Source organism: Pan troglodytes, chromosome 11 (genome assembly GCF_028858775.2).
Source record: "Pan troglodytes isolate AG18354 chromosome 11, NHGRI_mPanTro3-v2.0_pri, whole genome shotgun sequence".
In the NCBI taxonomy this organism is placed as follows: domain Eukaryota; kingdom Metazoa; phylum Chordata; class Mammalia; order Primates; family Hominidae; genus Pan; species Pan troglodytes.
The window spans coordinates 69,527,628-69,538,002 of NC_072409.2; the positions used below are offsets into that span (position 1 = coordinate 69,527,628).

Sequence of the window (10,375 nt, forward strand, 5' to 3'; positions counted from 1 at the left end):
ATGGGGGGCAGAGAGGGCCATGGGTAGTTTTGGAAAAAGCGACTTTCAATTGGTAAAAAGACATTATTCTTGTAAATCCATTACAATATACTTTGCAAATACTGTAGGTAATTAAAGAATTTTAAAGGCAACTACAGTACTATTTACTTGACAGTGGAACTCTTACAGGCTACTATGTAAATACACATTGAGCACATTTTAAAAGTGCATGGTTTTTACTATTCATAAGTGTTGAAAGAACCAATCAAGACAGAGCAGGCAAACAAGGATAGAAGTTCTCGCTTTGAACTGCAGGTTTTAGGCTTTTCAGCTGGAAGGTTGGGTTTTGTCGGGGACCTGTCCCTGTCTGCCTAGAATTTCTCTGCCTCGTGCCTCTATCATAGTCCTCAAGGTCACAGCTTCCTGCAGTTGCTAATGTCAGTGCTACCTCATTTTTTCTCAATTGATCTTCAGCTCTTGTAATCTAGTAACCGATTACCCATATTAAATTACTCCTATTGAATTCCCCGGTGTGGTGAGCTTTGTTTCTTAGATGTTCTCTGACTGATAAAACTGTCAAGTGAATGTTCTCTTTTCTGAGAAGAAGTTGTCCATGGGCTAAACTAGGCACAGTCAGAGATTAAGTGCCTTCTTTCCTATGCCCTGAAAATGTCTCCTGTGACTTTGGATTAAATCTGTTAGAACTTACCTGATATTAACACCTGTTTAAGAGGAAGGAGGCAACTTTAGACATTACGTTTGGACAGAAGAGACGTAAATCTAGATATTCAGAGCCAACTACTTAAAAATACATCAGTGCTCCAGAAATTGTATTAATGCAAATAGTGGTTGTTTTGTTTGGCCAATTTTGATCATCCCTTACTTACGGCTTTGGCATCCTCAGCTTCCAGGGGTTCCCGACTGTAAGAATCACTTCCTGTTTCTTTGCCATTGCGCCTTTCCTGGGCCATGCAGTTGTAATCTAGAAAGAACTTTGGGGCATAGCAAATTATGAAAATCAGTGAAAAGGTGGAGGGCACTTTGATAAAATGAAGAGTGTGTGCCTTGACTGGAAATATATCATTTTTGTTTTTAAACTAATGACTGTATATGAGCCATATAAAACCGAACTGCTGCTTCTTCCATATTCCCAACCTTTCTCTGCCACACTTTTCACTACCATGATCTGCCACATTCTTGACTTGGATTTGTTGATGAAAAGAGTCAAACTTTGTAAAATATTTGAAGAAATCTATTCTGAGCCAAATATGAGTGACCATGGCCCATGACACACCCCTCAGAAGATCCTGAGAACATGTGCCGAAGCTGGTTGGGGTACATCTTGGTTTTCTACATTTTAGGGCGACATGAGCCTTTAATCAAATACATTTAAGAAATACATTTGTTTGGTCCAGAAAGTGGGACAGCTCAATGTGGGATGTTGGGGGTGCTTCTGGTTATAGGCAAATTTAAAAACTAACTGGTTGACACTTGGTTCAATTTATCTAAAGACCTAAGGTCAACAGAAAGAAAATGTCTGGGTTAAGATAAGGGATTGTGGAGACCAAAGTTCTTATTTTGCAGATGAAGGCTTCAGGTAGCAAACTTTGGAGAGCACAGATTGTAAATGCTTTTTATCAGACTTGAGGTCTGTGTTGGTGTTAATGCCAGGGAGGTATAATGAGGCATGCCAAACCCCACTTCCTGTCATGGCCTGAACCAGTCTTTCAGCTTAAATTTTAAGAGTGCGCTGGCTGAGGAGGAAGTTTATTCAAATGGTTAGGGTGTCTTCAAATTTTATTTTTGGCTTACAGGTTTTATGGTTTCATGGATCCTACCTTACATCCTGGTCACACCCTTAAGTTCTGTGCTCATTCTCAACCTCACTTATTCTTCATCAATTCCTGTCCTTCCTACCGTGTAGTGAGAAACAGATGGCATTTGAGAATCAATTATTAGAAATCCATTATTTTGAAAGTTTTCATAGTTAAATTTTTCAATCTTATTTTATTAATAATATTAAAACATACTCAACTACTCCATATTTTATTTAATGTATACATCAAATTTCACCATTGCTAAGTAGGGAGAAAGGGGGAGAAGAGCTAGGCACTGTTTGAAATGTTTTAATTCATTCCATGTCATGCTACCCTTACCCCATAATCTTCCTTTACATGTAATTGACTCTAACTAACAACAGTGCCTTCAGGAGATGAAGGTTATATCCAGAATAGGCAAGGGATGAGGACAGCCAGGGAGAGTCACTAAAAACAACTATCCCAGGTCATGGTAATTCCTGGAGCTGAATTATCCTAGCTAAAGGTGCACTGGCCCCCAGACTGCTGGAGCTGGGATGGCAGGCAAATCACTGAATCCATTGTCTTCCATTCTTCCATATTTATTAAGGATCTGCTCTTCACTAGGCACTACCCTGAATACTGGGAATAGACTGGTGAAAAATATACACTAGACTTTTTTTTTTTTTTTTGCATCTGAACTTTTTATTGGCCTGCTGCTCCCCAAAGGGTATCCTACTTCTGCTGGTGTAATGCCTCAGAACTTTGGTATCTTTGGTCTCAGACACCATTTTGCCATCCACTGTCTGGCAGGTGGTGGTCTTTTGGATGGTTTGCATGGAGTTGCTGCTGTCCAGGGTATCACCAAGATTGACGTCCTCGCCATCTTTCAGCAGGCAGCAGTAGGTGGTGATCTCAGCCTCCAACTTGACCTTGATGTTCAGCAGGGCCTCGTACTCCTGGGCCTGGCACTGTTCCTCTGCCCAGGTCTGTGCCAGCTCTGACTCCAAGTGTGGCACGATTCCGTCGAGCTGCTCCATCTTCACGGTGTAGCAGGCCTCCACCTCCCTCAGGCTGTTCCCCAAGCTAGCCTTCAGATTTCTCATCGATTCCAGGTCGATCTCCGAAGACTGGACTGTGCATCTCGGCTCAGTGAGCATCATCTCAGCAGCTCCGACCTTGGCGGGCTGCATGGGGACCACTGTGGTGCTCTCCTCAATCTGCTGAGACCACTACTTGTCCAGCTTCTCTCAGTTCTTCCAAGCCAGCTCGTCATATTGGGCCCAGATGTCTGCCATGGTCTTGGCGAGGTCCTGAGATTTGGGGGCATCTACCTCCACTGTCAACCCAGAGCTGGCAATCTGAGCTTGTAGGCCTTTTACTTCCTCTTCGTGGTTCTTCTTCATGAAAGAGCTCCTCCTTGAGAGCCTCGATCTGTGTCTCCACCTGCAGCCGAGTGACATTGGTGTCATCGATGACCTTGTGGAGCCCATGGATGTCTTTCTCCACAGACTGGTGCATGGCCAGTTCTGTCTCATACTTGACTCTACAGTCATCAGCAGCAAGATGGGCATTGTCTATCTGCAGAACGACATGGGCATTGTCCACAGTATTTGCGAAGATCTGAGCCCTCAGGTCCTCAGTGGTCTTGAAGTAATGGCTCTAGTCTCTCATCTAGGGTCTCTTCTTCTCCAGGTGCTCCGAGATTTTGCTCTCCAGCTTCCAGTTATTGGTCTCCAGGCTTCTCACTCTGTCCAGGTAGGGGACCAGGCGGTCGTTCAGGCTTTTCATGGTCTCCTTCTCGTTCTGGATTCCTCACATTCCTGCCAGACCCCCGGCCATCCCCGCGGCCAGGCCCCCAGACCCCATGCTGCCCCTGAAGCTGGTGGAGCAGGACACGGATATCCGGGAATCCAAACCCCTGGCGCCCGCATAGACGCTGGCTGTGCTGCTGACAGGCTGGGCGCCGTAGCTGGGCGCCTGGACAGAGCCCAGGGACCGGTAGTTGGTGGAGAAGGTGGAGCGAGTGGTGAAGTTCATACTGTCGGGGGAGGAGAGCGAAAGGACAGGACTCAGGCTTTGCCGACGACTCACAAGGCTCTTTTGCTCATGGAAACTCTGATTCTATAATGGTGAGGAAGGGTAGTTGATGAACATTGAACATGTAAACAGTGACATAAAAAATATAATTTTGGAAAGTGATAAATACTATGATGTTAATAAAATGAGAAGCTGAAAGAGAAAAAAATGAAGAGCAAGGGACAATCTTTGATTGGATGTTGAGATAGCACCTCTGAGAAAGGATATTTGAATGATGGGAAGAAGCCAGCCATATAATGCTCTGGGGGAGAAGAATTCTGTGTGGTAGGAAGAGCAAGCACTGAGGCCCTGACTACAGGCAAATTTGGTAGATTTGCAGAACAAAAAGAAGGCCAGTATGACTGGGGTCACAGGGAGAGGGAGATAGGAAAGGATTCTAAAGTTAGAGTAGACCACCAGGTGGTAAATTAGGTGGTGGTCGTTTAGAATAGGCAAACTGTTTGGATTTTATTCAGGTTCGTAGAGACAAGAAAACTGAGATTTGGTGAGGTGAAATGACTTGCTGGATTTTACATAGTTTGGTAGCTGTAGAGATGAAAGCCCAGTCTGGGATTCTTCAGTGTTCACTACCTTTATTATTCCTGCAGTACTCGAATTGACATATTTACCTGCTTAAAAATAACAATCACTTCAGCAAGCATCTCTTGACCCATTTTTTTTTTAAGTTTCTGAGCTGCAGAAGTTCTTTAGTATCAATTGATCTGTTCTTGTGCTATTTGACAGAGCAAAGTCTTGACAGTCCTTAGGCAAAGAAGCACTCTTGGAAAAGCGCAGGTGCTGTTGGAAGCACAGAGGGCATGTAAATCAGTAAGTGGCATTAGGCTATCATTCATCAACTGGAGTCTGTTATGAGTGCTAAGTGGCGCTGCCCTCTGAAGATACATACCAGCCTATGCTGGAGGTGTAAATCTAAGGCCATGCTCTCTTATAATTATCAAAGATCCCCTGGCAATTTTTGCAAGAGAAGAGGTGTTAAGTCCAATGCCCTGGCCCAAATCCAACCCAGGAAATTACTTTTTGCCTACCTAAATTGCACTCAGACTTCAATTTGAAATTAATTCTCAAGTTCTTCCTTGAAAACTGTTTCTGGTGTAGTGCTGCTGCAGTAACAGGTCCCATTGTGTGTGAGAATTTCTTCCTCCTCTTAGCCTTCTCCTCAGCCTCTTTCCCTAACCTAATCCCCAAAATGCATGCATTTCACCAGCTTGGAATGATAGGTTGGATACCTATCATTGTTGATTGGAATGATTGTTTGGGTACATCCACCACTCTCTCTGTACAACAAAGTGAGGCAAATACCCATAAAACTGTGTATTCTTGGAAATAAGTTAAACTTCCTTCTATCCCCAGAACTCTCAGCCACAACATTACCTGCCTTGAGACCATTAGGGTTAAATCATTATGCTTTTTATTTCTGTTTACATCAGTTACCATAAGAAGCCAGGATGCCCCAGTCATGCCTTTTCTCCTGGATTTATATTCCCAGTCTCTATCTCTATCTTGTACACACACACACACACAAACACACACACACACACCACACACTTACATACAGTTCAGGACTCTTTATCTCTTTTTACTGCACTGTCAAGTTTTTTTTCTTCTTCAAAGTACTTCTTGCCATCTAACACATTACACACTTTAATCATTTATTCCCCCAATGTAGAAAATAAGAACTATAACGAAAATTGTTTTTGCCTCTTTTGCTTATTGGCCATAACTATAAAGTAATTGCAGGTCCTGCCATTACTTTTTATGCACCAACCTAATAACTACTAAAAGCAGCATCTGGCATGCAGTAGGTGCTCAATAAATATTTGTTGGAAAAAAACAAACTGTTGGCTTGGCTCGGTGGCTTATGCCTGTAATCCTAGCATTTTGGGAGGCCAAGGAGGGCAGGTCACTTGAGCCCAGGAGTTTGTGAGCAGCCTGTCCAACATGGTGAAACCCTGTCTCTACTGAAAATACAAAAATTAGCTGGGCATTGTGGCACACGTGTGCAATCCCTGCTACTCCGGAGGCTGTGGCACAAGAATTGCTTGAATCTGGGAGGCGCAGGCTGCAGTGAGTGGAGATTGTGCCACTGCACTCCAGCCTGGGTGACAGAATAAGACTCTGTCTCAAAAATAAATAAATAAATAAATAAATAAATAAATAAATAAATAAATAAAAGCAAAACTATTAAATAACCCAAGCCCAGTGATTTGGGTGAGAGCTAGGACATGCAATTGGCTGTACAAAGTATTATTTGTTTGTCTATTCATTGATTATTCATTCATTCACTTGATGAACATTTGCTAGTGCCTGTTATATCAGAAAAGTGCCACATTAGGAGGATGAACAGACATATATCCTCAAGCCCTTAATCTAGATAAGAAAAAAACATATGTACAGAGCTAACTAAAGAACTAACTATAAACTAGTGAGATAAAGGCCATCTCCTGAGCTAGGTTTGGGGATGGTAAAGGCTGTGGAATTATGACTGCATACTATTCATGGATAGCTCTATTTGATATATTTTTCTTAGAATTTAATAGTGGGAACAAATCTTATAAAGAAATGTACAATTTTTCTTTTTATCAGAGAAGAGCGATCTCTATCGTGTTTTCTTTATAGCTGTAGAGGATAGTCAATGAAAATCTAAATGTAATAATCCATTGCAGTTAAAATTGCATCTAGCAGATTTGTCTGACTTCTCCTACTTTATATGATTTCTGATTTCCTTTTCTATCTGTGTTTTAATTGTTCTGTCATAAGTGTATTTGTTGTTGTTTAACCCTTCTTAAATTCTTTATGGTTAGTAAGGTGTAGATAATAAATATACCTTAATAGATACAGGTACTGGAGATGAAATAGATTACTCTGCTGACCCATGCTGAAAATGTTAAATATATAAAGATCAAAGGTGCTATGCCTACAATCTAAGCCCCACGCCACTGTCTAATAACCAAGGTGTCTGTGCATTCACACCAATCTTTTGCATATGCACATCTACAGATATATGATGAATTTATATGCCACTGTTCTACCTAGAGACAGCTCTTAGTGTTTATTTTAAATGATTTTATGCACAAGCAAATGCTGCCAGTTGTGGAGAAAGAGGAACTGTAATATAATTTACTTCACATGACAACCCAGGAATGGCCTTGTGTCTCAACTTCTGCAAATGACCTTATTGTTTCTAACTCACTGTGGTGGGCTTTTTTTATATTAGCGTCATCTATGCCAACATTTAACTTTCTTAATTTTAATTTATTTTCCTTTTTAAAATTTACATTAATTTTGCTGTACTTTATATGTTCCGGTAAGCTAACTTAAACACATTCCAAAACTAGAAGGGAAATAAACATATGAGTAAATAATCAAGTAAATAAAGCTTTATAAAATAATAGTACCTAAAACCATGTCTACACACTGAAATACACAGTAAGAAAGAACAAAACTTCCAAGGTCAAACCCTAGACCTACTGAATCTGGAACTTCTGTGATCGGGACTGGAAATCTGTATTTCCAGACATAAAATATGTATAAAATATAGGGATGTATATGCTCCCTGGGTGATTTGAATCCCAGCAAGAATCATCACTCTAATCTATGGGTGTGAGAAATATCCCTTTGTTTCACTAGAAATTCATCCTTATTCTACTTTTACTCAGATGGGTATCAACCAACCCATAACCAATCTGTGGGTGTAACAGTCATAATTGTGCATGTTTCTGCAAGTCCAAGTTGCTCAGGGTTAAATAACATCATAACCCTTGTTGGCTTGCATTGGCTAATACTTTAACACAATGTTTATCAATAATTCTTGGCCGTGGGAAAATGTCCATGGCATTTTCCCATTAGAACTAGTTTTATTTCTCTATTTATCTAAATCTACCTAGATATGAATATAATTATAGGTACAGATATATTAATTGTGTTGAGATGGTATTCATAAATTTCTATTTTCATCGAGCATTTTTTCCATCAGGGATTTTGGTCAAATTTTGTTGGACTTTCTGCCAGCATCTAGAGAGATTATCATATGATTTCTTTTTAGCCATAACTATGGTAAATATAAGAATTTTTTTTCTGAACTGTTCCTACATTTCTAGAAAAATCCACTTGTTCGCAGTGCATTATTTTTCAATGTTTTTGGATTCTATTTGATAATATTTTATTTTAAATTTTTGCATTGATACATCTAAGATTGGTCTACAGATTTGAAAGTGTGTGTGTGTGTGTGCGTGTGTGTGTGTGCATGCCAACTTTATCTCTTCTAAAGCCAGCATCTAATTTAATGGGAAAGCACTAGAAATATTTTCCTAAAGTCAAGAAAAGGCAAGAATACTGACTACCTTTACTGCTGTATAAAATATTAGAGGTGTGAGAATTGGAAAAGAAATAAAACTATTTCTATTTGTACATGATATGACAGTATACCTGGAAAATCCTTGAGAATAAATAATGCAATTCATATAACCAATAAACAAATCAATGAATAGTATACTGTAAAGTTATCAGAAAATCCATAGCCTTAGTATCTACAAACTATAATCATGTAGAAGATACATTAAATCCTATAGCATATTAGTGACAAAATTGGTAGAAACAAAATTAGCATAAAATAGACAAAAGCTATAAGAGATGAACTTCAAAATATCTTTGAAAGACACAAAACTATCCTAGAAAAAATAGAGATCTTATCTTTGTGGGCAGTGCCAAGAGTTAATATATAAATTTAATCCAATCCCAGGTATTTGTTTTGTTTTTTTGGGGGGCTAGACAAATTGATTATAAAGTTCACATAGAAGATAAACTTAAAAATTTTGTTAGAAAAATCTTGAAAAAGGATGAGAGAGCAATGAGGGAAGCTAGTCATATCAGATATTAAGTGATACTACAAAGCCCCTTATAATAAAAACAGTGTGGTATTGGTGCTTAAACAAACATAACAATGAACATAAAAGAAGATATATAGACCCATTCTAGTTAGTGTTAATGAAAGTGTCATCAGAAATTATTGAAATAGAAGAAAAATGAATTTATACCTCATACCATACACCAGAATGAACTACTAATCCATCAGGGATCTACATGTAGAAAACAAAACCATAAAAGTACTACAAGAAAACATTAATTTACTCCTTTATAATCTAGATGTGTGGAAAGCCTTTCTAGCTATACCAAAACAAATACATAAACAAACGAAAAACAGACAATAAGAGAAAAGGTTGCCTAACTCAATTAAATATTAATTTAAATTAATGACATGAGAAAGAACACAATAAGCAAAATAAAAAGACAAGAGAAGTGTTAGGGGACAGCTTCCCTGCCCTGTTGCCTGCTGGCCTCTGGAACCCTGGATGGAAAAACCACAATTTTGGCAGTGACAGATGACATACCACGACAATTGTTAAGCATTTTGAGGATCACACTTGAGGATAGAGGTTACTTCTTGGAATATGTAGAAAGATGCAACAGAGAGAACACGCCCTAGTGGGCTTCTAAAGAACTAGAAATATTTTATTCATAAACCTGTATAATAGTTGCTCAGGTGTTTGGTTTCTTGTGTTTGTATAAAGTGTACACATACATTTCACATTGTCTTCTGTGGCTAGGTTATAGTTCACAAAAATAAACACCAGTAAGAAACTATCCTCACATTCTCTATTTCTTGTTAATGAATTACACTTCCTCTTTTTATTGTTTACTGACACAGATACATTCAACCAAGTATCAAATGTTTAATCAAAAAATCCTATTATTAAACTGTATATACATAATAAACCCAATTCTTAAACATATTCTTGTCTAGAAATAACTGAAAGGAAATACTTTGTAATATTTTTCACATCTCCTAGAATGAATATGTATGTCTTTTATAATTGTCAAAAATGATATGTATCTAAAAGTACTAACAAAAATAACTGTATTAAGAACTGTAGAGAAAACTGGTTTTAAGAGATTGGAATTTGCTTTCAAAAAGACAAAAAGGAATTTTTCCATCTCACATTGACTCTGAGCTCCCATAGTTGAAAGAAAGATATCACCCAGGAAGAGAACAAGAAAAATAAATATTTTAAAGTAACTCACTGTAAAGAATTTTTATCATACATATTGTTGTATTTCATCAACACCAGAGTTCTCTTAGGTTGGCAGAGCAGAAAATGTACTGATAGGTGATTCGATAAAACTCGTACTTATTGGACCCCTGTTGAGTTCCAGACACATTCCCAGGCTTTGATATTATCTCATTATTCCTCTCAGCAATCCTGGGAAGTAGGTGGCATTTTCCTATTTTATGCATGAAGAAATCGAGGATTAAAGAGGTTAAGAATTGTTCCTTAGGTCACACAGCTGCTAAATAGCAGAGCCAGAATTCGAATCTCAATCTGAAGCCAAATGCCACGCTCCTTTCTTAAAGCTCTTCGTTGCGCTACAACCAGAACGAACATGAGCCTTTGGATTCTCAATCTTGTATTTTCTCTACATTGTGCTGACTCCCTGCAGAGCTA

The 10,375-nt window shown here is 38.9% G+C and overlaps 1 pseudogene; it reads right to left on the minus strand.

The window, feature by feature from the left end:
• Positions 1 to 244: 244 nt before the first annotated feature.
• Positions 245 to 3,845, minus strand: LOC472965 (keratin, type I cytoskeletal 18-like; annotated as a pseudogene).
• Between the last annotated feature and the right edge of the window lie 6,530 nt (positions 3,846 to 10,375).